Below are 26,992 nucleotides of genomic sequence, written 5' to 3' on the forward strand. Positions count from 1 at the left end.
TTGGCAGGACAGTGTGGAGCACTGTGATTCTCCTTTGGGTCTGTGTTGGTCTATTCTAGACCAGAGACGCTGGCTCAGTAGACTGGAATCCTTCAGGGCACCAGGGACATCTGATTCCCCCACTGCCTAAGCACTGAACTAAATGCTTCTGCATTATTCATGTGTATATCACTTTATTGCTGTGCAAGGTTTTCACTCAAAGTTTCTGCCGCACCATTTACTGTACCTACCCCCAAGACGTTAACTAACAAACTTTCCCCGATCTCCCCTTCCCTCCATTTCTCTCTCTCTCTCTCTGTCTCTCTCTCACTGATCCCTTCTTCCATGATGACGACAATCTATTGATTGATTGTGATGAAGTGGTTTCCAACTGGTGCGGCCGCAGGGTCTGCGCTTCTCCTCAGTCATTTGCCTCTTTTAAAAAGAGATCCCGTGATGTTGCTGTGAAGAAGACCAATCATTATGTCGGCTTTGCTTATTTGCACCGAAACAGTCGAAGCCAGCATAATGCAGCCCCAGTGGCGTTCTGGAATCAGAGGTGTGACGTGTAACACAGCTGCGTCTGTGCCTGTCCCGCCACGCCAAATCTCCCTTTACATTGATCCCACTCAGTGACTATCTCTGATGCCGGCTTATTGCATGCCTTCACTGTCGCTGTCAGTGTGTAATTTGATTTAGTGTGCTTAGCTCTTCTGACCTTTTCTCATAGAAAGTTAGTAATAGTTTGCAGGAGCACAGGTATGAACACAACTAGGCCGTAAAAGTGGACTAGTGAGTGCAATCGGTGAGTCTTTGGATAGCTTGGATCTACCTGTTGGATCCGTCGTTGTCAAACATTCTTCCAATGTCGCCTCCCCTGAATTGAGACACAGCTTGTAAACTGTTACAATAATGAAATTCATTAAACTGCAAATTTTACTAAAGTTACTCATTATACACATGAAAAGCAACGTGGTTATCTTATAATCTAACAGCAGAAAACAGAACCCTGTCTGTCTTACCATTTATTTCATTGTATCGGTTGTCATGAACTTTGAGCCCAATCATGTGACACTGTAAAGGTAGAGGGGCGGGTCATAGAGGTTACACCAAAGGATGAAGCCATCATGCTTAATATCAATCAGGCACAGACGTATGAGCACCTTGGTGTTGCTTGCCAGTGAATATGGCCTTAACGTTGGTTAGCACACAGTTATACCACCTGCTTGAGGACGGCCTTCAGTCTCCATACGTAAATACAGGTGCACTTCCTGCAGTTCGTAAAAGTTGTCATGCTAATCGCGATTAGCGTGCTAGCAACTTTAGCACAGCTCTCAATGTTATAGCAGCCTATGTTACTGTATGTTGTTAGTGTGTGTGAGTGTTGTTAGCTGAGCTAAAGCTAAAACTACCTCGGTACGAGCTCGTATATGATCGTTTAGTTGAATAAAGTGACTGAGGATACGTTTGTTTTCATGTGACAGTGAGGAGCAGGTGACTGTCCCTGGACCCTGTGAGCAGTAGATGTCTCCTGCCTGCTACAACTTCAGTCTGAACCACTGACACCAGCTAGAGCACCATGTTGACTCATGCAGCGCCCAGCCTGAAGGTAACATGACAAAATTAGCATTTGGAGTCTGTTGTGTGTGGCGTAGTGTTTATTTTGAGTTAATTAAAACAATTAAAAAGGGAACAGTAATTGAATACATAAATTCGTAGTGAGATTTAAAACCTTATAATGTTATGTAATCCTAGTAAATGGAGGCACCACTATTACTTGTGCCATTAATTAATATTAGAGAATTAGAGCTAGTTAATTAATTTGATATGCACAGATCAGCATGCCAAACAACTAACTAACAATTAAAGGTGCCAGAGCAGCACCCATACAACTCATCCTTTAGACTGTCAGGCCTGTCCTGCTGAATGGGTCAGGTGCTACTTAGGTAAAGCAAAAACTGTGCAACACCAGCCAAGCTTTATTTCGCACTGAACTACAAATCTGTTAAATTAATAAAATGGTTTTGAGGATGAACCTTACTGAAGGTCTTAATACCCAAGCTCATTTGATGCTTCTGAAAAAGTTATGACTCAGTCTGAATCTGATGATTATGAGACATGATCTACAGATCCGCTCTTAAAAGGAGCACTCTATTAAAGATGATTAAAAATGCATTTGTCAGCGATCATCATTGATGGACATGGGAGGTCTTACTACCACTGGTGAGAGTGAATTGATTCTATTATTGTGTATGTGATGACTGTTTTGAGTCGGTTGTGACTAAGAACAAGTGGTGTGACTTGATGGCATATTGTGTCAATGAGGTGACAGGAGGAAAAATATGAATATTACTATCTCTGCCTTGTTGAGGAGCTAGTTTGTTCATCTCTGCTAGCATCAAGGTGACCCTTAGGGACCAGTTTGACTTGTAAGGGGGTATCGTATGACAAACGGAGGCAGCTGAAGCAGCTACTATATGTGAGCCCTGGCAACTTGATCTGTGAAGCTATTGAGAAACTTGCCACAGGTTCTTCTTTCTTCTTCTTTTTTTATTAATTAAATAAAATATTCCTTTCACTCAGGCCTACAATCCGAATGCAGTCCACTCAAAATGGAGCCACAGTCCATTACTGAACTGAGACCCACCAGTTGGGAACAGGCAGTTGGTCTTCAGGAGCTCTGATGGATATGGGCTGGATTGCAGTATGTTGAATGGAAAGAGGGACGTATATGGAGAGTTGGAGCTAAAGCTCTTCCTGTTGGAGCCTTAAAATGTAAGGTCATTCCATAGATCAGGAGATCTACTTAATCCGCTCTTCGCTTCCCCTTGGTGCAAAACAATGAGCATGGAGATTTTCCAGTCCTAGCAACAGATAAACATCCAGGGAAGCAGAGGAAGAGCAGAGCTGACTGGCGATCTGGGCTGTTGCTGTGGAGCAGTGTTGAAGATAATGTGGTATGACGTGCCGTTTTGATCTGGACTGCTTTAACACAAGAAGCTTTAAGCCATACACAGGGAAAATGCAAGTCTGTGCTAATTACCCGAGTGAGTCAGACGGAAAGGGCGAGAGAAAGGGAGAGAGAGAGAAATGTTAAGCTCTGCCAGCAAACTTCCACACCTGACCTGCATTACCGCTCAGCCGCCAGCTTTCTCCCTGGTCAACAGGCAGCGATGGCCTGCCCTCATTGTGTTGTTGCTCCAATCTGACATGTTTGGTGGCAGTTCAGCTTTGATACGACAACTCATTTAGTCATCCACATCCACTTGCCTGTGCGCTTCATTGTGCTCCTCCTGTCCTCAGACCATTCACTTTCATTTGGATCTGAACGGGAAAAGAAGGGAAGTCCCACTGGGGACGTTTCTGAGTCATCTAAGTTGTCTGAAGATTTGCTGTACATGGCTGGCAAGCTAATTGGACCCTTACCAAACCAGAGCCTCCATCCACAGCGTGTTTCAGATTAACTACTGACAAGGTATGACAGCGAGGCCTTTAAAATGTCAAAGCAAGATACCAGCACAATGCTTAGCAAACCTTCTCAGAAACACAGCATGTGAAATGCGAAAATTACCACTGATAAATATAATGAACAAGACTCCCTACTTTACAGAGCTACATCTGAACTTGCTCACTGTCTGTGCTTGGTACGAAGGCCGTAGCTCAAATTGCCTCAGTCAAGGCATCTGTGCTCTTTGTGTGCAACAATAGATGGTGACAAAATAGAAAGGACAGCTTTTCTAAAATGTCAGACGGTTGGGGTCCTGCTGAAATATCTCCCCTCTCTCTCTCTGTCTATTTTGATCGATAAAGCTACCTTTGACAATGCTGCATGTTGTCACCATGACATTTGGTCACCTGTTTTTTTTTCCCCTCACCTGGCTTGCTGCTGAATAGGAATATAACAATGAGATTAATAGCTACACTCCAATGATACATTCACTCGCATAATGAATACTGATGGATGAAAACAAATACCTGCATGGAGAATTTGTATTCTTGACTGTGTATCTGTAATAGCCGTGCCAATGATGTTTCATTACGGTTTTTCCGCTTGTGTGTTTTTTCTCTCTATCCATACAATCAAATAAAGGATATACGCATGATTTAATCAAGGCTATGGAAGTAACGTCAAACCAACCTCTTGTGTATTTATGAGGAGTGCTGTGTGTGTGTGTGTGTGTGTGTGTGTGTGTGTGTGTGTGTGTGTGTGTGTGTGTGTGTGTGTGTGTGTGTGTGTGTGTGTGTGTGTGTGTGTGTGTGTGTGTGTGTGTGTGTGCGCACGCGCGTGTGTGCTTGCATCTATGTGATCTCATGCCCCTGAATATCATGCCATTGTTTGCATTTCATTCAACAGATATAGGCTTAGTGCAATATGTATAATAAATACGGAAAATGAATTGATCTTTACCACATGTCCATGTGTGTATATTGAGTTATGTTCCTGGGGTGCACATTCGTAGTGTTTGTACTGCATGCATGGATTTGTGACTGGAATATACATGTGTGGTTTATCTGTATTTTAGTATTGAGTCCATATACATGAATTGTTTACTGCACATGTTGAGTGCACCATAATAGCATGTTTATACTATACATATGTGTCTGAATGCATGCCGGTGTATATATGGATACATTTGCACGTGTGTGTGTGTGAATCGGTTGTTGCTGAATGAATTAACTTTTATTAATTGGATGTGTGTGTGTGCATTGCTCGGTGCATAACTTTCTGCTTCTCTGTGAGTGCCAACCCGGAGCACACCGGGTATCCTCCAGCCTGCTGTTGTTTGATAGTCAGCTCAGTGCATTGTGGTGTTTGGTGTTTGGGCTTTGGGCCCTGCGTCTGGGCCCCTGCGTGACTGACGCCTCGAACGCCCACTGTTTAAACATCTCTCCACGTGTTTCCCTTTTGATCAGCGTCTGCCATTCTTACTGATTTTCCAAATCACTGATGCTTGTCAAAGAATTAATTACCTGGATCGTTGCTCCGCTGACTCCAGCACCAGCTGCGGGGTTCACCAGAGAGACCTCGGCATTCTCCCAGCATTCCCGGCTAATCACCCACAATCCATTTCAAAGTCAACCTGATTGGCCCACTACCCGGAGAATAATGTGGAATTAGACTGCATCCTGACAGTAACAGTTTCATATTTGCATACAGTATACGGCAGATTAGCTTGCAGGAGCCCGCCAGTGGGAGGTGAATATCAGCATCAGTGCCTGTGCTAATGGCAGTTGCCTCCTACAGTTTATTAGATAAGTAATGGTGTAAAGCATTGTGCTAAGCGCACATCCTCACTGTGTTATTAGCTGATGTGTAACACAATGTGTTCATTAACCATGGGAGATGAACATTCCAATGTGCACACCTTTTCAGAAGGTGGGAAAGAGAGAATGATTTAGCTGAAGCGATCACAGGACTTCAGGGCCTGATGCTGTGAGTTCATTTTAGAAAGAAAGACATTTAAATGCTTGTACTTGTAGAATGAGGACTTGTGGATTCCACATAATAAACACAACATATTCACCATGGGTTTGCCTTCAGGGCGTATCTGGCCATGCAGCTCGCTGTGAGGATGCATAGGCGGCGAGGCTATAAATACCCCCAGTCTGCTCGTTGGTTTGTCTGTCTGCCTGTCCGTCTGCCTGCCTGTTGGTGTGTCTGCGGGGTTGCAGCAGCATGACGTCAGCCGTGGCTCAGAGCACTCGCTGACCTCTGTCACAGCGAGAGGAGTGCAGTGCGCTCCAGACAGCCATATAACAGTGCAGACGATGCAGGCAGGGCATAAACACAGAGACCTGAGTGCAGAGGGAGATGCGTTACAGCATGTAGCAAGTACAGCCAGGGATGGACTATCAGAGAGGAGTGCAGACAGGCTGGCTGGTGGAGAGCAGGGTTCACAAAGATCCATGCTGACAGGTTACACAAAAATGGAAATCAGTTATTGAAGAAGAATAATACGTAGAGAGGGAGGCATATAAATACAACTCTGAGTTTGTCTGTATGTTACACCCTTCTAGCCGCCTTCAAACATGCGTACACACACACACACACACACACACACACACACACACACACACACACACACATCCTACTTAAAACAGACTTCCCATAGGACACTAATTAAAGTTACACAAAGCAGGTGTTTAAACTGCATTGCTTTGGTGACTTTAACCAGGACTCTTGCTGTTAGAATTAGACCAGGAACCTCAGGAGACAGCCTCTGAACTAACCAGACACGGCCATTGTAACTGTGTGTGTGTGTGTGTGAGATAGAGAGTGTGAGTGAGTGTGAGTGCCCACATGTGTATGTCTGTGGTGTGCTATCATTGTAGTCATTACCTAGTTTCCATTCCTAGCCTGAAGCAAAGTAAGAAATGGCAGCCTTTCATTCTGACAAGTTGTCATTCAGGTAGTTTTCTGTTTTTTTTTCTCACAGTTTCCTTCAAAGGCTGTCCGACTTTGCTTTCATAATACCTCCAGAGGTTTCTGTCAGTTTTGTGTCTGACAGCAGATAGAGTTTGCATGTCAACAGGAAGTTAGACTGTTAGATTCATGTTAGTGAATAAACACTATCTACCTCAGAAGAGCTCACAGTACATGTGTTCACTTCAATAAAAAATAAAAAAAGAATGTTGCTCATATTTTCTTTGGCTTTATAGTTTAACGCGAGATGAGGAAGTGATTTTAACTCAGGGCAATGTCTGACCTTAGACTGGTTTGGGAGATATTTTTGACACCATTCTCAGCAAATAACTCCTGTCAGGCTTTCAAGCCATCTTTTAACCTTTCATAATTTTAGCTTGCGCATTTTATTTAATGTCTCATTCCATTATTCAACGTCTCATTCCATAGCAGGCTCAAAAATTCAGCAGGTCTCCTAAGGCTTATTTTCCATTCCAATCCTATTACACAGAGACAGTGTATTAAAAGCGAGTGCATTTTCTGGCTCATAAATACCCTCATTTTATTTACAGTATCCCAAATGAAGAATGTATTTTTGCCATATTTACCTGGGGTTGCCTCAGCACTTTGAATATATTAACTTCCAATTTGGGCAACAGAAAGCGTTTTCCCCTCCAAATAAACTCACGGATCAGGGGTTGATGGAAGACATCCATAGAGCCTTAGGGCCAAATGACAGAGTATGACGTTTATCTGGATGCTGCAAGAGTTTGACCTCCAGTTTGGAAGGCCATTTTAATCTGCTGTCCTAATATTTGGTCATACAGATCATAACTGTATCAAATGGGTTTCTGATGCCTTTGAACTGTTGTAGCTGTCGCGATAGGTAGATTGATGGTGTAACTGTGAGTGTCTATCTTACAAATTACCAGGTTTTTGTAAAATAATCTTACATGGCTAAGGTTTAAGCATTTTCTCAGTTTCTTATGTAGGAGTCATTCTGGATGTGGTATAAGCTGTATACTGTATGTTTTTCTTTGGGCTTGCAATACCATCCTTTATCTATGAAGTGGTTTTATGAGACTAAATGTTTTGTGCTATCCATCACTTTATGTTTCAATTTGGATATCTAACTTTTGAACCTATCATTCATTTTGCCAACATCACTTTGTTTTAGCATTGGCTAAAACAAAGTGATGTGAGCATAGGCATTGTCTACCATGGCATGAAAGCAATCAGGTGAAAACACATTGCTTGTGCCCTGGGCATTGCTGTTCACAAACCTCATCTCACGTCAGAGATATGGTATAACACCTTTGGATCCATGAAAAAGCACCTTGCACTGAAGTGAGAAATTGGCTACGAGTCATTATGCACAAACACCAAATGCCTTGGCATTTTCTGTCCCTGCCAAACAATCATCTTCCTCTCCTCTGTCTATTTGCAATTAATGATTGAATTTCAGCCCCCCAAAAATCCCATTTCTGCTTTGTGTATGTATCCCCAATACACACAGCTGCTACCAGTACACACGGCAGCATGCACAGCAAAGCTTATCTCCAGCCTTTAGATGGGGGCCTATGGAAACAGTCTTGATTATTTCCCTCCTTCTCCAAAGCACCGCTGTGTGCTTTGGGATTAGAGGCTTTCTGTGGCGGCTGCACATGCACACTCACTGGCTGGAGGCGAGAGAGAGAGAGAGAGAGAGAGAGAGAGAGAGTTCTTCTGCTCAATATAACCCCCCCCCCCCAATGCAAGCCCTCTCTCCTGGCTCAGTACTCAGCCCACCCACCCCCTCCCCCTCCTCCCTACCTCCCTCCCCATGCCCGACACACTAGCCAGTCCTAGGAGTATTACATCACCCTGATGTAATGTCTAACCAATCACAACACAGCGGCGCTAAACCTTCCAGGATTATGGAAGTCGGTAGCTCAGACTGGGTAATGAGAGAGAGAGTGAGAGACGGAGAGACTAGCAGCATCACTCATACATATTTTCAAGAATAGCCCCTGGATCAATTTTGCCCCGGTTCCCTCTTATTCCTGAAGAACAGAAATAAAAATACACACTGTCAAGGTGCCTTCTAGTCTTGTAGTTGAGACTTGAGAGCTGCAGAAACTTGCACCACCACTGTTCTTGAAAAGTCAGCCGGATAATGAGGTGCAGTGTAGATACTTTTCAGGATGTTTTTTTCTGTTGTATCCCTTTGGATCTGTCGATTTAAAAACAGGTCAAAGTTGTGTTCATTTACATACACAATACCATAAATATTCAGAATAACATTACAGTATTTGAATCCCTTTATGTCTGTTGCCCTATAGTTCACTGGCTATGTTGATGTTAACAATGATGATAATCATGATGATGAACATGATGTCGTTAGGGGTGAAGACAGTGCTAGGAGTTGGTCAGAGAATTTGACTTTAAGGAACAAAAAGGCTTTCTGGGGGGGGGGCAGCTAGTCAAATTTGTTTTGTTTTATTTTATTTTATGTATTTTGTACTATGATACAATGTAATTGGATACTTCCTCTTTTTTTTCTTTTTTTCTTTTTTTTTTTTTTTTTTTTTACTATTCTGCTTTCATAGTCTGAATTCTCCATTATAGTTTGCAGTCTTTTTATGTTTATTAGCTGATGAGAAATGCCTTTTTGGGACAAATAAAATGACCTCAGAAGTCTTTATGAATACAGGGACTTGACAGTTTTTCACAGTCCAACTCCACACACTATGTATTGTGAACTCACTCATTATGTTTTTAGCGATACGCTGTATGTTGGCCCGTACATATTGTGTGTGTTCTGAATGTGTTTGTCTCTGTATGATTTGCTGTTGTTGTTTGCACATCCTTTTAATTGAAGTGACACAGACCTCTGTCGGCCAAAGGTAATATGACTCTCGTCAGGAGCAAAGGAGAAAGAAGTGTGATGTTGTTGTAGAGCAGGTCAGGGTAGTTCTGATGGTCAACAAATAATGGACTCTGACACAGGTTACTAACAGTTAACATTGCTTTCTTTTAACCATAATGATGAAGGTCCCCTAACCTTAAAAAGTGTTTTTCTTTTGTTTTTTTTGTTATTTGTCTGTACCCTGTGCATAAAGTATTGATTTTCTATTTATTTGTTTTATAAGCACATCTGGCATCACTTGCCTGGTTATGTGTTTGCACTTCAGTGAGGAGTAATATGAGTAAAATTAGCCAATTATCTTGTCCTAAAAATGTGTGAGTGTCTACTTCTAGATGTCAGGGTTAGAAGGCGGTCTTTAGTGTCCTCTGAGCCGTGTCTGCCTATTAACTCAGCTCTTTGTTGTCTTCGGTCTCCATGGAAGATGAAGAGTGCCTATCACGGTGATTGGCACTGCATAGTGTCACCTCTTTTTCTTAAGACATACACACAGTAGACACCTATACACCCTCCCCCTCCAACCATCACCTCTATTGCACAAGTCAGACACACATACACACTCATCCCTACATACACCCTGCAGGCAAAGACAGCATCAGACAGCGTAGCAGCAACAGCATCAGCATCAGCTTGCAGTTTGCCATTTTCTGTGGCGTGCATGGTGTATGACTGTCATACCAGTACACTGAGTGTGCCACACCGCTGCTCTGGGTGCCGGAGGGGGAAACTCACACATCTGTGTGGTAAATGTATGTAGCTGCAATGGGAACACTACAGGGAAATTACTGCATTGTATAGGACAGCATGGGAATGCTCAGTTCTGCCAGGAAAGTCTCACTCTGGGAATGATGAAGCACTGATGGGATAGCAGTAGGCAGCATGCTGCTGAGAAACGCTCACTTCCAGAATCAATGTTCCATACCACCCATACTTATCTGCACTTAGGTTATTTCACACTGCAGTGGTAAAATTGCAGCTGTTTCAGTGTTTCCACTATTTCTAGTGTACTGTATGTAAGTGGAAGGTTCATAGCAAAGTCGTCAAGGTAAAACAGTTTTGATCGGTATCAAGGGGCCTTACACTTTCCAATTTCGGAGCCGATTCCAAAGTCAAAAGCATACGTAGCAGTTTTGCTGGGGCTGACATCAGGTTTCATATTTTGCCTCGTGTGTGTGTGCGCATGTGCGTGTGTGTGTGCGTGTGTGTAAGCACAACTGAGGTAATTCTAACACCCTCATACTTAAAGCCCTGTGTGCACGTGTGAGGGAGAGGTGGTAGCGTCTGTGGTGTCAGGTTTGCTTTTGCCTCAGGTCTCAGTGGAGGCGGACATTGAGAAAACTGCGGCTGGTTTACCTGACACACTCCTAATTCCTCCCCACCTCCTGGGAACATCCACACCCCGGCGTTTTTTGTCTTTGCTTTCCCATTTGAACCTCTGCCAAATGGGACGAGGCCAGAGGAAACTGCCACATTCAGTCCCTCTCTGCTACTGCTACTATAGTCAGAGTCACTACCTCTTGCTCTCTCATTCACTCTCTTGTTCTCGCTTTCATTCTCATTCTCTCTGTCTTTTCACTTTCAGATCAAGCAACCTCCCCCAATTCTCTCACTGCCCCCCCCCCCCTCCCCCCTTGTCTCATTCCGTCCTCTCGCAAGCTCACTACCATATTCGCTGTGCAATATATGCAACTTTGGATTGCAAAACAGGCAGAAAAATGAGACATTCTGTAACGCGGGCGTCTCATTAGAAATATATATTCAAGTCATTCAGAGCACAGCTTTCAAATTTCACATACAGAGATGTGGAGGAGAGAGAAAGAGAGGGAGACAGACAGAAAGAGAGAGGAAAGATTAATGTAAATCTCAAAATAAGGAAGGCATTAATATTTCATTAGTGCCTCTTTTTTCTCTCTGAGTGACAGAAGAGAGGAGATAGTGGCTGATTTAATGATTTTAGAGTCTCTTCCTTTCATTCTTTCTCTCTCTCGCTCCCTCCAATGTTGCTGCCTCCCCCAGTTTCCCAGTCAGCAGATGGGCTTAGCCTCATTTTTTTCTGAATTCCTCACAGACCCAGCTGCACATAATTACAGTCAATTCTGCCTTATCTCTCAAATTAAAAAGATTAGATTATTTGTGAAAGAAATGTATGCAGCTCCTCTCAACTGATAGTGGATACTAGACTACGTAGCCAGGTTATATGCATTATACCCCCCACAAACACACACATATACACATATGTATTTTAATCCACAGTGTGCAGATATCGACTTCCTGCATTTCATTTACAGATACTATGTCAATGTACATTATTATCTTCAATAAACTGTCTGTTTTGAGAGAGTATCACACTCGTGTTTTCACATTTTTTTCAGAAGATACTATAGTTATGGATATGTACTGTGTGTATCAAAGACTAGAGATTCAGCTGTGAATCAGCAACCAACTTTGAATCTTTGTGGGACTGATTCCGTATCAGTATTGCATATTGCCTCTTGCTTTGCTCAGATAAGATACAGCAAGGTTTTCTGATACACTATTCGGCACAGCTGGAGTGTTTCTGTACTGTGTAGAGCATATTTAGCTAGCGTCATAGGTGTTAACACCTGTGTGCAACAATAAGGAAGGCACAGCACAAACAGCCACATGGACAACAGGGTAAACATACGATATTTTACATATCTGATCTCTCAATTTAAAAGTTTGGATACGAGCAAAAAAATTTATTTGAATTTATTTAAAGGTATAAATGGGCTTTTAATGAAATTTTGAAATAGATAGGTTGGGATGTGGAACAATACATCAATTTGTCCGTCTATTGATCGTCTACAGTAATGTTGTTTGATTAGTCTGCTCTTGCCTCCAGCAGAAAGAGTCATTGCTGAGTGGGAATGCAATATAATCCAGATTTCCCTCGAGCCACCCAAGGGATTAGTTTACTCCCCATCACCCCCAGCATTACCAATTGATTGGCTGATTGAGAGCACATTCATTCCAGGTCATGTACTGTATTCAGCCCTCCAGCAGTGGAAATGTTCTTCAAATCTGCATAGATTCAGCTGTTTTGTTGTCACCCTAACACTACTTGTATTGATTATGTTTCTTTGAAGCACATTTGGAAACATATGCTGGATGTTACTGATTTTCGCATGCAGTTACGTGATGGTATCTTTGAAGGGAAAATACACGATCTGTGGTTTACATCTCTGGATTCACTTGCTGTCTGATGATGTGTTTTGTGAGGTGAAGTGAGGTGGGTGACATCACTTTGAGATATTTCACATTGACACGTATAGCTTAATGGGAAACATTGGCTCCAAATATTGGTGTCACATGACGTTCTACCATAGAATAGTTTCTCCAAAAACAGTGTTTTTAATATTTAGAAAAGCAATGTGAGTGTTAAGAAACCAACAACAAAAGAATGGGGGGTAGAAGACCTAAAAAGGTTTGTCCTCTAAGTTGGCCCTATTTTTGCTGCAGTGTGGTGCACCATTGGCCAACCTAATATACATGCAAGTGCAAATCAAGGTGGAATAACGCCTCCTGTCTAATAGTGTCAGAATTAATGGTTTGCATCTCAAGCATCAAGGTACACAAGAAAATTACTGCTGAATACTAAAAAGTAAATTTCACCATATTAACATAAATGGCATTTAGCCGCCACTCTTTTTTTTAAAGAAACTTAACAATGCTGCTGTAATCATGATTGAGACACCGCCATCAGATCAAGTGGAAAGAGACTTGGTGGCAATCAGATCTTCTCAGTGATTAGCTGACCATGAGTGCAAGAGGTGCTACAGCGGGAAGACTTGCATAATGATCTAACAAGTCTCTACTCATTCACTAAATTGAATAATATATGAGATGAAGTCATATTTTTTCATCATGTGAAATGCAGAATGAGGATAGAATGCCTCGTTGTAAAAAGGCAGTAACCCATGCGATGCAAGCTAGAGTGTTGTCTTTGGAAGACTATAGTCTAACTAGTTTTTATTGACCTTATGGAACTTCCGTCAGGGGCAAGACAAGTTTTCCCCTCAGATGTTCTGTGACCAAAGATGCTCTGACTGACGGGGCTTATGGTTCAGGATGCTTCAGACAGCGCTTCTGTCACCCTTAATCACAGTCTGTGATTGGACAAAGACACTCATTAAGTAAAGCTGAGTAAAAACACATGTTTGTCCTTCAAATACACATCCCTAATCGATCAGCATCATTACGCACAGATTAAATCGCTGTCTAAGTGCTCTCGGATATATTTAATTGAACCCTTTGATGGTTGTGTTAGTGGATTGTTGCTTAAAGCCCGTGTTACTTTTGAGGTGTTTACCATTTAAGACATGCTTTGTACTCGCCCTGTTTTATTACGGTATTTTGCTATTCTGGAGACATTGTTTTCTTATTGATCATTAGTCAGTTTCACGAGGGAAAGCACCATCAATAGAGGTGACATTGGCACTAAAACTGTCACTGGCGAAGTATAATGAAATAAGCTCTTTAATGGTTGAGGCATCACTGAGGTCTGTGTGATTGCGGGCACCTGGTTGCGTTGGATATACAGCTTGTTGAAGAGTGGTATATTTCAAATTGACACCTTTCATTCCACTCTAACACAGCCATTATACAATGACTATAAACTGGACTTTTTACACTGCACATAATAATAATCATCATTATTGTGTAATTAAAAATCAGTTGCTGTAATGTTGCACATAAAATCTGAGCTTGGTGCACTGAGTTGACGTATTTCAGATGGGAGAGTTTTATCAATACTTGTTTAATCCAATCTGGAAATGATACAGACACAGTGGGAATAATGTACATGCATAAGGGTTAGCTGAGGCTTCACTGTGGAAAGCATTTGTTTCTTAGTGGTTGATGTCTGTGAAGACAGTCATGCTGTGCTGTGTTTAGTCTGAGCAGACATTCATGTGGAGTTGGGGAGGATTTCCCTATTCAGGCCGAGAACAGTGAGTACACTTTACATTACCATGTGTCTTTGTCACTTTGCGTGTGTGTGTGTGTGCATGCACGCACAAGAGATGTTTTAACTGAAATGTTTACACTCTCTTTCTGAGTAAAGTGAAGGCCTAAACTTTACACCAGGCCTCTTTGCTCTACTGAGGTTGAACAGACGAACAGAACAGTAACATTTCTGTTCACTTGTCCCACTAACACACACTCAAACACACACACACACACACATACACATACACACACACACACACACACACTCTATACTGCCTGTATTGCCATCAGCTAAACATATGTGCTCGGTCACAAGATTTCTCTGTTAGATCCCTCAAAGGGAACGTATCATTGATTGTAAAATATCAAAGAAAAAACACATCCCAGTAGGAAGGAAATAGGGCAAACACAACATTCATGAGAATGATTTTCTTGAGTCGAGCAGGATGTTTGAGTTATCTGGGAGTAGGTTGTTGTGATGATGAGACTGCCAGTTATAAGCTATAAAAACATAAGAAAAGATACTTCCCGGGTACATAGGACATACATTACTTGCTTATCTATGATAGAAGGACATTGCAAAGAAAAACACTGACATTAGTGGTTCCAATATCCAATGTTATCAATGGAAGCTATAATAGAGATTTTGTATTAAAAGGATTCGCTGTGGCTAAAACACAGTAAATGAACATCACTCAGTCTGAGAGTAGGATTAATTAACATCACCTTAATGTAATCTACTGTTAATGTATTTAACCTCCACATTTCGTATTCTTGAATGCAGAAAGGAGCTTTTTCAGTAATCTAAGTCACATTGTTGTCCATTTTTGTCGCCCTCCACAAAAGGCTGCTATAATGTTTGGACAGCAGCGCTCATCACATTCCCATGAATTATGGGAAGTGACGTAAACAGAAAAGTCTTTTAATCAAATGTTTCTTTCCATTAATGAAATGTCTCCCCCCTTATCTGGTTCCCTTATGATCCATATGTTAATGTCTAATACGGAACTATTTATCTGTTCAATTTGCCCTCTCTCTCTCTTTCTCCCCATCTCTCTTATCTAAAATTGTGCTGTAAATTTGGCACTGTGAATGATTATGCTTATCGACCTGCCCGTAGACCTCATATTAAAATTTTGTGGCATGATTAGCCTATTTATCTATATAATTGGATTGGAGTTTGTGTCTAAGTGTGTATGTGTGAAAGCTGCTGATTTAAAGGACCAAGAGAAATAAATACCAAGAAAGATGGCCAACACAATTGTGCCTCAGATTAATTTCATTTGCATACAATCAATAGTTTCACCCTTGAAATTTTTTGGAGTCTAATCAAGTTATACTTGCCCATGAGATTATTGAAAAGAAAACAACCTCAGGCATGGTGTAAAATGAGACAACATAGAATTTACTATCCTAGGGATTAGTGTCATGAGACCAGGGAGATTTGCACAGGCAAAATGTGAACACTGCAACACAATGCATTACAATAGTTTCCGGCATGGTGTAATTCTTGCAAACATCCCTAGGCTATTTATACCACTCCACTAGAATCTAATTGTGTCCAATATATAATCCAACTAAGAGTTACAGTGGCAGGGGTTCAAGTCCTGTCTAACATGAATATTTAAGAGGTGCGGTGTTGAGGACAAGTGTGACAATTTGTGTTTGCCACTGTTTAACTGACTGCCACTGAGGCTGCAGAGGGTTGAATGGACACAGTGGAGCATGTGTTATTATGTTGGCTTCATTTGTGCTTAGCAATAGAGAGAAAATATGTTGAACTATTCAGAAAAATAGATGAATTCAAAATAAATGACATCATGGATTTTATATTTTTATTTTTGTATGTGTGTGTGCTTATGTATGTGTGTCATTGAAGACCTCTGTACCCCATTAGGGTGCGGTCTAAGGGGCATGCCTAACACGAAATTATGCTCTTAGTTTTTGAGTAGCACAAACACACACATACATGTGCACACTCTTGTGCCCACACACACACACACACACACACACACACACCCACCCACCCTTTTGTACTGTTTTGGATCACAAAGTAAAGGAATTTCATTACCCCTCCAAAATTGATTGGGTAATGTTTCTCTAAAATCAATAGCGCTTCACTCAGTTTACTAATTGGATTACTTGTTTTTGCTCAAGGATGTCCAAATACCAAGGTAATTTGAATTGTTTATGAAATTATTACCTTGAAAGTAGGGGCTAATGTCAGTGACTAATGCACCTATATTTATTCATCTCTCGCAAACATAAGATGCTTTCACAAAACACTCACAATAATAATATAGGTCGAGTTGGCTGTGAATGCCAGTAACTGGGATATTAATAGCCTTAATACTAATCATTAATGAAGCTGTGCTTATTGAGGCTGCTATGAGGGCATGCTTGCCGAGTGTTTATTAATCAGGGAATAATAAGTAATCCGTGAACATTAATGGAAATGGATGAGACTAATGGATGACGCCTGCTCTCTCCCACACTTAAGCCTCAGACTTCATTACTGACAGGCAGATTAGTGGAAAGGAGAAAGAGCATAACAGACTCCACCTGTGAACGTGCGTGCCCACGCAAACACACTCTTTCTCTCTCTCCTGTGACAACATGATGGAACACTGTCAAGCTCATTTGCTCTTCAATAGACTATACGTAATTAACAGTATCCTCTCAGAGAAGCTGCTGAGAATAAAATGAATAGACATCAAATAAATCATCTGGCAAGGTTGACTTCTTCAATGCCTCCAATCTTATTATGACATTTTTCACCAGTGGCCTCACTGCCTCAGAAGCTCCTCTGGATGGATATGGGAGTGTTTTTGTGTCCGCTGCATGGCTGGTGGATAGATTTTTTTTCTCATCCTCTCTCACTAACCATGACGGCTGTAGTCGCTCACTTCACACTAGCTGTCGCAGCGCAAAGTTAATTTCACCCAGGCCCTGAAATGTCCTTTAACCATACTCCATGAGCACATACCCAAGACTCATCATACATCATCTGGATCTAATGTAGATGGGGGAATTCTATAATATATCCCGAACTGTTCAGATTGCGTATTGCTATCACATCAACCAAAGGGTTAAGCACTTAGGAGAGTCATGACAATACAAAGTTCTCCCTGCTGCACTATAACATGCTCTGTGAAAGTGATAAGAGTGTCTGATCATGCATCCCAGCATTCTATATCAGTCTCTCTATAATGGATCCCCCCAATGGCTCCTTGTGGCTGCATTATTTAGATGGAATAAAACGCCGGAAGGAAGGGAGGAAGGAAGTTGGGATTCAGTGTTTCATAAACCAGGGAGTGTGATCGTCTTAATGTTGACTGGAGCCTGTGACAATGACTGTAGCCACGTTTTTGCACTACCTAGGGGGTTATTACGGTGAAAGACATCCAGGTTATTTATTTTTGTTGCTGTTAAGTGTGTGTGTGGTGCGAGTGTAGGCAAAGAGAAAAGAGCGGAAGAGGTGACGGATGAGGCAAAGTTCTCTGGTTCCATTTCTGAATTATTGTGAATGAAAGACTTTTTTGGAAAATAAAACCTTCCAGTATACTGATGAAAACTACCAAAGCTTTTGACATTTTGGGAGATATGTTTATTCACTTTGTTGCTGAGAGTTAGATGAGAAGATTGCTACAATTCTCATGTCTGCATCATTGATATGAAGCTACCACCATCAGCAAGTTAGCTTAGCTTAGCACAAGGATTGGAGAGAGGGGGAAACTGTTAGCCTGCCTCTGTGCAAAGATAACAGAATCTACCTCCCAGAGTTTTATGCAGGACTGTTGATTGGCCCATTGGCTAAGCTAACTGACCTCTGGCAGTTTAAATGTACACATGAGAGTGGTATCAGTCTTCTCATCTAACTCTCTGAATGAAAGTTAAAAAGCATAGGTACTTCCTGAGATTTCCATCTATTCAAAACTTTTGGAAAAAACCTGTATCACTCTCAAAATCTTGGTTATTTGTGTATTTGGACCCTAATTAGCACACTTAAAGATTGTTTTCATTGTTGATAAATCTGTAAATTATTTTTCAGGTTAATGGATTAATTGGTTTATTAGTAAAATTTTAGAAAATTGTGAAAAATACCCATCTCAGTTCCCCAGAACCCAAGGTGGCATCTTCACTCTGCTTGTATTGTCTAAACAACAAATCCAAATCCCGATTTATTCAATTAATCACTGTATAAATTTGAGAAAAGAAGGAAATGCTAATGTTAAGCATTTTCAGTTGTTAAGTGACTCAGTGACTTACAATGAATCAGTCAAAAAAAACAAAACTATCTATTGAAGAACAAGTTGTTTGAGCACTATCTGCAACTATGCCTCCTTGGCTTTTACACCTAAACCTCAGACAGAAACGCTTCATGTTTTGAACACCCAGACAAAACACACATGACAGACGTGGTTAGCTTTGTTTTTGCCCATAAGCTGCATGGACAGCAGAGGCCTGTACAGCCTGCAGGTATGAGACACCACAGCTTCACCTGAAGTGACACACTTACAGCAAAAGTGACGTTCTACGTATCCCCAGCGTTCAGTTGCTGTGAACTCACGACACTATTGTAAAACAAACCAAAATGTACTGAATGCTATACAGTATATGTTTTGGCTTAGAAAATAAAAAAGATGCTGAAATCACTTGACAGTGTGTCAGTGAGCTGACATGATTGTACCCAAACTGAGGGGCAGACCCAGACCAGGAAATTTCAGGCTGAACATAGGGACCTAATTTCTCTGTCAGTGAAGCATGGGCAACAGGGCACAGACTGAGGGATCTCCAAGCCGTGTGAAAAATGCCACTGATCATCATGCTCAAGCATTTTTTCTTTCTGTCATGGCTGTCGCCGGCGAGCAAAGCAGAGCCCAGAAGTCTCCATCATCAGCCTCAAACCCCGGGGACAGGAGAAATCACATTATATCTGCTGTCACACAAAGTCACTGTCAAGGTGTGGTGGAGAGAGCACACAGCAGCTTTGGTGTGATGCTGGAGACCCAGAAATACCTCAGGCGCCTCATCTCAGCCCCCCGGCTAGAACCAAGCTCCAATTCTAACAAGTGAGGCACATTTCACAGTGATTTAAGGTAGAGAAACACCTCTCTCATCTCGTTTGTACTTACAAAACCTCTGAGTCTTAAAATTCTGTGTGCTGAGGTGATCGTGGAGTGTAAAGAGTGCAGCAGACGGGATATGCAATTTAGTTAACCTTGTGTTCACTTCAGGCACTTCATCACAATTTGATAAAGAGGGTTTCATTTTAACACTGGCTCGCCCCCTCCAGGTTTTCTAATAAGAGGAACTGCCTATCAAACCTGTGCCATGGATGATGAAACTGCAGTGCAATAGTGAACGGAGAGGTGTGGAGGAGAGCTGTGTGCATCAGTGTGCTTGTTCAGCACACACAAGCATGCACACTCTCTCTCTCTCTCTCTCTCTCTCTCTCTCTCTCTCTCTCTCTCTCTCTCTCTCTCTCTCCCTCTCTCTCTCTGGCACGCACACATTTTGCTCTGCTGACCATGTTGTGTTGATGGACTTCCAGAGGGACTGTGTCTCAGGAGGTGCAGCTGCTGCCCAGTGCAAGACAAAAAAAAAACAAAAAGTGGTAGGATTGTGCTGCCATGCTGGAGATGGAATTAAACACAAGCACACACACACACACACACACACACACACACACACACACACACACACACATACACGTACACACCAAGCTCTGGAGGAACGTGGTGTCACTTCACTCATTCAGCCATGTCTGTGGATCAATTTATCACTTTTTTTATCAGTCACTTCAAGCTGCAGTATGTGTAATCTCTGTTCAGTTGGTGTGGATTCGAATAATGTTTTCCTTTTTTTTTTTTTTGTCCTGTAGCCGGTGGAGTGATGGGAGAAAAACGAGGGGAAAGAGAGGAAAAGAGAATAGAATAGAGGAAATAGAGCACTGTTGTTGGTTGACTGTGGTGCAGTTACTTCTTCTCCTAACTGCAAACAAAAGAATATCCAGTCGTTAGGATGAGTTTGTCATTGTTTAAGGGCCTTTAGGGATTGTATCTCATAAACCTTTCATAGAGTGTTTCCAGCGAATGTGAGGCATTTTTTAATTCCAAAGTCTTTGATTCTCTGGAGGAAACCAAGACACTGGAACTTGCCACGGCGTGCTCATACTGTATCTATGCCCGCCATCTGAATTCCCAGGGAACTTAAAAGCACACGCTTTGTTATTCATGATCACTGTAAGTTTCCATGGGTTGTTTGCCTTTCTCACCCAGTTTATGTGTTGGAAGTCGTTAGTCATTCAGCACGGCGTGCTGGTTACAGATGTTAATGACAGATCGGTTTAGATTGTTATTCAGCACATTAACATCCAACAGTGACTGGTGGCTCGACACGCCCCGGACCTCTGGCTCTCTCTAGCTCCCGCAGCAGCAGCAGCCCACCCTTCCAGCCCACCTTGCACTCCCTCACCACCAGAGTGGAATCAGCAAAAACAGACCCCCAATCCCTCAGAGAGGCCAACTCTATTTCATGTCATGAATAGCAAACGGGCTGTGTATGGTAAAAAGAAAGAAAACAAAAAAGTTTGGTACACACTTTTCTTCCCCCTTTTTTAAAGAACTAGGCTACAGATGTGTACCAACAAGGTGCTTTTTAGTCTGTATACCACAGCTGGTGATGAATACAATCAGAGTATGGCTATTGTTCATCACATTATAAAGCACAGAGGCTTTCTTTGTCTAATAGGAAATACATACCCATTAACTAGGAAAAAACAATTTGTGCTTTCATGCATTTGTTCTGCTTCAGTTCCTGGAAATGCATTTACATGTTGAAATATTATTAGAACCAGGACACATACACAGTAATTGTAAGGTGATAGATTATCGGCCAGGATAAAGAAGATGTAGCTTATTCTCTGCACGTTAAAATGAGGTTTGCACTGCATTATCCATCTAAGTTAAGTTAATTTCATCATGGGGCACCATGCTTTAACATGCTCTTTAGTCACACAAGTAAACACATAGGAGGCAGCCACTTGCATATTTACCATAGGAAGCTATCTGTAAAATTGAGCATAGACAAGTGAATACTGCTGGGTACATAATAGTGGATGGCACCGTGGAGACATTTTGCCGTATATGTGATGCTTTTCTCATCTTTGAGTAAATGGATGAGGTTGATTAGCTGCTGCTCATTATGACCGGGATGGTGGAGTGAGTTGAGCCTGGCAGATCTGGCCTCATTTCCCTTCATGTTGCTGCAAATTAAATGGATCCCATGTAGCAATGAAGGCTCAAAGCTTGGCCTTGGTCTTCATCTGATGAAATGGTACATCTGTTATGGGAAATAGGGTGTGTGTGTATGTGTGTGTGTGTGTGTGTGTGAGAGAGAGAGAGGGAGAGAGAGTAAAATGGAACAAGAGGGAGGCAGAAAGAAAAAGAGGGAAAAGGAGAGAGAGTAGGTAAATAGATCGATACACCCCACTTCACCGTGGCCCTACTGACAGAGTGAGTGAGAGTTAAAGTGAGAAATGATAAGATCATAGCACTGTAAATTCCTCTTTTATGCTGCCCGGTGCGCCGTGTTTCTCTGCATGTTGAGGGAACCCAGAAAAGGCTCTAGATCATAGGATGAGTTCTGAAGACAAAATATTAACACAGCGATCCATTTCCACGCGTTCTGGAGAAAGCACGATCTCTTAGCCTCAGCACGAGGAGCTGAGCACCTCTAGGTTCCACAGGGGCAGATGATGTATGAAGTGGCTGCTCTGTTTGTGGGTGAACAGTAACAGAGGAGAGCAACAAAAGGAGAGAGGTGGGAACAGAGGGGACAGTGAGAGCAAAGGGAAGGAACTGAAAGAGTGTTGCTGCATGAACAAAATGAGGTGTTTATTTTCAGCCACTACACAGTGGTCACACCGGCCTATATGGGGCATTTGTCACACTATATGTACAGTCTATTGTCTAACCATTACCTATGGTTTGAACATGTGATGGAATACCAGGCATCACAGATGATGTAAATCCGAGTTTGGACACTTAGTTTGGCGACAAAGTTTCCTGATCCGCCCTGTTTGTGCCGAACAGGCTATTGAGAGGCACTGATGCTTAACCTCACACTTTGTGAAAAGAAAGGGCCAACTCATGACTCTCAATAGAGCCTTAGAAACTTACGTAGCACACTTACCTGAAAAGACAATGACATTTATCAAGTGTCACAGGGAGAGTGCTGATGCTGGATCACTGACGAGGTCCTTTTCACACCCTCATTCATAATAAAGAGGCAAACATTTTCTACGTCAGCACTCTCAGCTTTTGGTGAAGATGCTCAGATAGGGCCATTGAGTGTTTCACAGTCTTTATACCCTATGAAAGTATAGTAAAACAAAGTTTTGAGGCTACAGCTGTCGCCATCTTTGTTGTCTACAGTTCCCCCATTTGCAGGACTCATTCTCGTCTGTCGCATGGTTAGGTCAGTGGAAAAGACACTGTTTGAGCCAGATGTTCATGCTTCTCTGCTCTGCAGTGATACAACAGACTGACTCTCCTCGGTAAATCCACTTATCATTTCTAGACTGGCTGTTTGAACAGAATAGCTCCCGCTCTGTCATTCCTGCTCACCAAGCATTATTTCAACTACCTGTGCTCTCCATGCAGAAAAATTACTCAAGCAGAAGCCGGACTCACTCACTAAAATACTGTCCATTTTCTCGGTTTAGTTTGAGAGAGGAAGTTACAGTGTCGGAAAATGTAAAATATTTCTTTAGCAAACACCTACAGGAAGATTTAGTTGGTTGACCACCAATATTAATACCAGAATTAAACAGCGGTACTTATTCCTTTCAAAAGCAAAGAAAAGATGCAAGAAAAAAAAATGTCATCAACAAATATTTTTCATCATCATTTCTGAATCACTGTTCTTTAGCCTTGATTGACTGGCCAGCATGCTTAATAAAGCACATATGGAAAAAAAAAAAGACCTATATATTTATACTTTATATACAATACCTTCTGTCTCTCTGTCAAACACGCACCCAGAGTACAAAGCCAAAATGAGCAAGCCCATAATGATTAGGGACTGGAAACTGCGGGGCGAGGAGAGATCCGGATTGAACTCCATTAGCACTGAACCGAGAGAACACCCAGCATGACTCTCACCTGCTTGCTTTGAGACCCCCCAAATAGTCCAACATCTCCAATTCCCTGATAAACATGCACACACACACACACACACACGCACACACACACACACACACACACACAAACACACAGGCAAACACACACACACATACAGTAACCCTCAACTCTGACCCGACTAAGCTAACAGGATGTGTTGTGCATCTATAAACATGAATTCCATCTACAGAGAATAAATAGATACACATGGATATGCATAGCGCAACACAGGGTGTAGCTTTGCATGTTATGTTCAAATGCTATCTTCTCGATCATGGGATTCAGACCACGGATGAAGTGTTTTTACCCAAATGGAGAGGAAATGAAAACAGATTTGTTTTTCAAAATGGAACGCCGGTAAAAAAGTGTTGCATTAATGAAGGTCAGGGCTGCATCTCTACCTACAACTTATTGCCATTGTTGGCAGAGTGGGTGATGTCACAAGTACTTGTTTGTGTGAGTGAGAAGGAGGAAGAGACGGTTACTATGTGTGGCATGTTATGCTCAACTATAAGAACCAAATCAAGCAGCAAACCAAATGAGGAGTCGCAGTCTTCTGGGAGAGCCAGTCATTTGCATGGCGTTTAGTGAAGAAGCAACATGACAGTTAGCTGCTCCGCAACATGCTGTCAGACTACTGAACCTGCATAAAACCTGCTTATTAACAGCATTCAACTTTTGTTGTGGAATTTATAATGCTGTCTTATCACTGGCACGGAGCGCTTTTTGCTTTCCCCAACTCATTACAAAGTGCGGCATTAAATGACTTGAAAGGGTGGCGGCGCCTCGATCAGAAAGCAGGATGTGTTTATGTACAGTAACAGCATTTTTGGCTACCTGGGGGCAGCACAACAAGCTGTACAACACAATATTGACATACAATTCTTATAAGGTTGATATTGCAAACGTGTTAGTAAACACTTGCCTGTTTACACATCCAGTAGACACGGAGCAACATTAGCATTTGTTTAGAATCATGTTTGTGGACACCTGGTGAATACATGTCCAATAGTCACTCTCTCTTTTTAGCTCTGTTTTGGTGTCCACCAGCTCCTTAGGGAAATATGTGGCTTTTTAGCTGTTAAATGCTCCACTGTCTTCACCAGCTAGTTGCTGACTTTGTCTGTCTGCTGTCTGATGCTGGTCAGGTGACATATTTTGTATATCCAACTTTTTTTTTGTGTGCTGAAAACAGTTTCCTGCTGTGTGTGGAAAACACTCTGATGAGAACAGTGATAGTGAACCAAAACAGTAAAGTTGCAAGCCTTAAAACCAAAACAATGAAATCTGAAATATGCTGGAACCACCCAATAGAACTGTGTGAAATTATTATAATTTTTTGTAATAAACCTTATAGATTATTATCAGTATGGGTTCATTGAGGGTGTGCAGCCATAATCACAATGCTGTTACATGCAAACCATAACCATAATTTCAAGCTCAGCTTTTTGAGACCTGTTAAACTGTAGTGCTTTTAAATCATGAATAATTCATCATACAGTACAGTACATGTATTCACACATAACTGTTGCTCCCATGTTAATGACTGCGACTGTCACTCCAGGAGCCTCACAGTGCAATTCCCATAGCTTCCTATATGTTTCAGCAGGCTGTTGGCAATGATAAAGACAGAGTATCATTCAGCCCTCTCATCTCGAGTTCATCATCTTCTAATGCTTTGTATAAATCCAAAGTCATGAGGAGCGTGGGACTCCATTTTGTAAGTTATTCAATTAACTAATGAGAAATGTTGTCTCGTTAATAACTGATCGAGGGTCGTCATTAAAGCGTAATCTAACAGCCACGTTACTCCTGCTCCACCCGCCCCCCTCAAACTGATCATTATGAGCCAAGTGGCACAGTCACCATAGTATCGTGGCTTCCAAAGTGTTTCATCAAGAGTTTTCATCAGAATCGAGATCAAATCGGAGGATTGTGATTGATGTCATGGTGCCGAGAACAATCAAGGATCCCCGATTTGTTACAAACCCCAGTAAAGCCGTTTTAAAGTGTGCTTAATGATGTATACCGCTTTTGTTTTGCATATTTATTTGATATTCATGAAGTGTCCAAGCACACTGACTTGACATGCGTCTCCATGGTGATAAATTATTGAGAGGTCTTTTCAGCGAGGCAGTTGAAAAGCAACTCCATTAATAATGAACAAGTCTGTGTACTCTTATAATTGTGTTATTTTCCCTGGAAAGTTCAGTCTCGCTTTTGTTGGGTGGCTTTGAAATGTGGACCCTGGCCAGCACTTAGGAGCATGTTCTTTAAATGGAGCCAGTTGGTGTAACTTTCAGACGTGATGGGGATTTATCAAGTCGCTCCTGTCGGTGTTTAGCACTGTGATCGTACAAAGCTAACGCACTTTGCTTGAACAGATTTGGTTTTGTTTGTCAGTGGCATATTGGCCTCTTTTACTCATCTCTTTGGATGGGCTCGTATTCCAGACAAAAGGATGGAAAATTCTTTCTTGTTGCTGCTCTGAAATTCTGGTCTTTTCTTCCCAATGAGATTACCCCCTTCGATCATATGCCAGCCCTTGCCCTATTGTGAGGGTAAGCCCTAATGTTTAAACCCTTGGAATAATTCTGTTGCTGAGAGACTTTGGATCACATTAGTAGTCTTTTGCCAGGCTGCTCCACACCACGCCACGAAATACCGGTAGTTTCATCAGTCTGAAGTGTAGGGGCCTGTTTTTCGACAGAGTAGCTCCAGTGCTGTTTCTGTGAGAGGATTGGAGAGGACATGTGTAATGTGTGTGAAAGGATGTCCTGTTGAGTGAGAGCCAGCCTCATCTGTGCCAGCTCCCTACCTCTCCCTCTGCCCTCCCACCCCTCCCTTCTTTCTCAGTTTCTGCCACTCTGCTCCTCTTTCTCTCACTTTCCCTCTCTCGTGTCTTTCTGTCTCTGTAATGTCTCCCATTTCATTTTTACACACGGACAAAGCAACTAAAACACACACAATCCATGCCCAATGTCTCACTCAAGTGCAAACACACACCCACACAATCTGTCTCTCTGCTTCTCTCTCTCTCTCTCTCTTTTCCGTCCTTTTTTCCTCCCTTTTCTCTCATCCTCAGTCAATTATACAGATGTCTAATGCTTTCTCCCTGCTGTAGGGAGCGGACAGAGCATCTATCATCCTCGGGGGGATGTGGTGATGGTGGGGGGTGCGAGCCCCACGCTTTCCTCTGCAGTAGAACACTCGTTCCTCTGGGCTGGAAGGACGCCAGTCGACTGGGGATCAAACCTTGGCCCTCGGCCCGGCAGCAGGCTTCTACAGCTCCCTCCCTTCACCACCAGATCTGGGCCACATCCATGTGGGCCAACAGCAGGCAGCTTTTTTGCTGGTATCTAATCTGTTGTTTGTTCTTGCAAGTGTGCTGTTGATGAGTAGAAAAGGATGTTGAGGAAGAAATAGAGGGGAGAAACATGCCGGTATCAGAGATACCGGCGGAGCCTCTGTGGCCTAAAGGTGATGTTTGCCAATCAGATTTCTGGGGATTGAATCAGTAGGATAAGACTACCAGGGCCACTAAGAAGTGCA

General features: G+C 42.2%; 1 long non-coding RNA gene across 2 annotated transcripts; it reads left to right on the forward strand.

The window, feature by feature from the left end:
• Positions 1–1,074: 1,074 nt before the first annotated feature.
• LOC130180271 (uncharacterized) lies at positions 1,075–26,992 on the forward strand. 2 transcript variants are annotated; one of them, XR_008829383.1, is made up of 3 exons: positions 1,075–1,241; positions 1,464–1,588; positions 26,565–26,992. It is a non-coding gene; the product is annotated as an uncharacterized LOC130180271 (long non-coding RNA). The 2 variants fall into 2 exon arrangements; XR_008829382.1 differs by lacking the exon at positions 26,565–26,992 and adding an exon at positions 2,563–4,086.

Source organism: Seriola aureovittata, chromosome 13 (genome assembly GCF_021018895.1).
Source record: "Seriola aureovittata isolate HTS-2021-v1 ecotype China chromosome 13, ASM2101889v1, whole genome shotgun sequence".
Classification (NCBI taxonomy): domain Eukaryota; kingdom Metazoa; phylum Chordata; class Actinopteri; order Carangiformes; family Carangidae; genus Seriola; species Seriola aureovittata.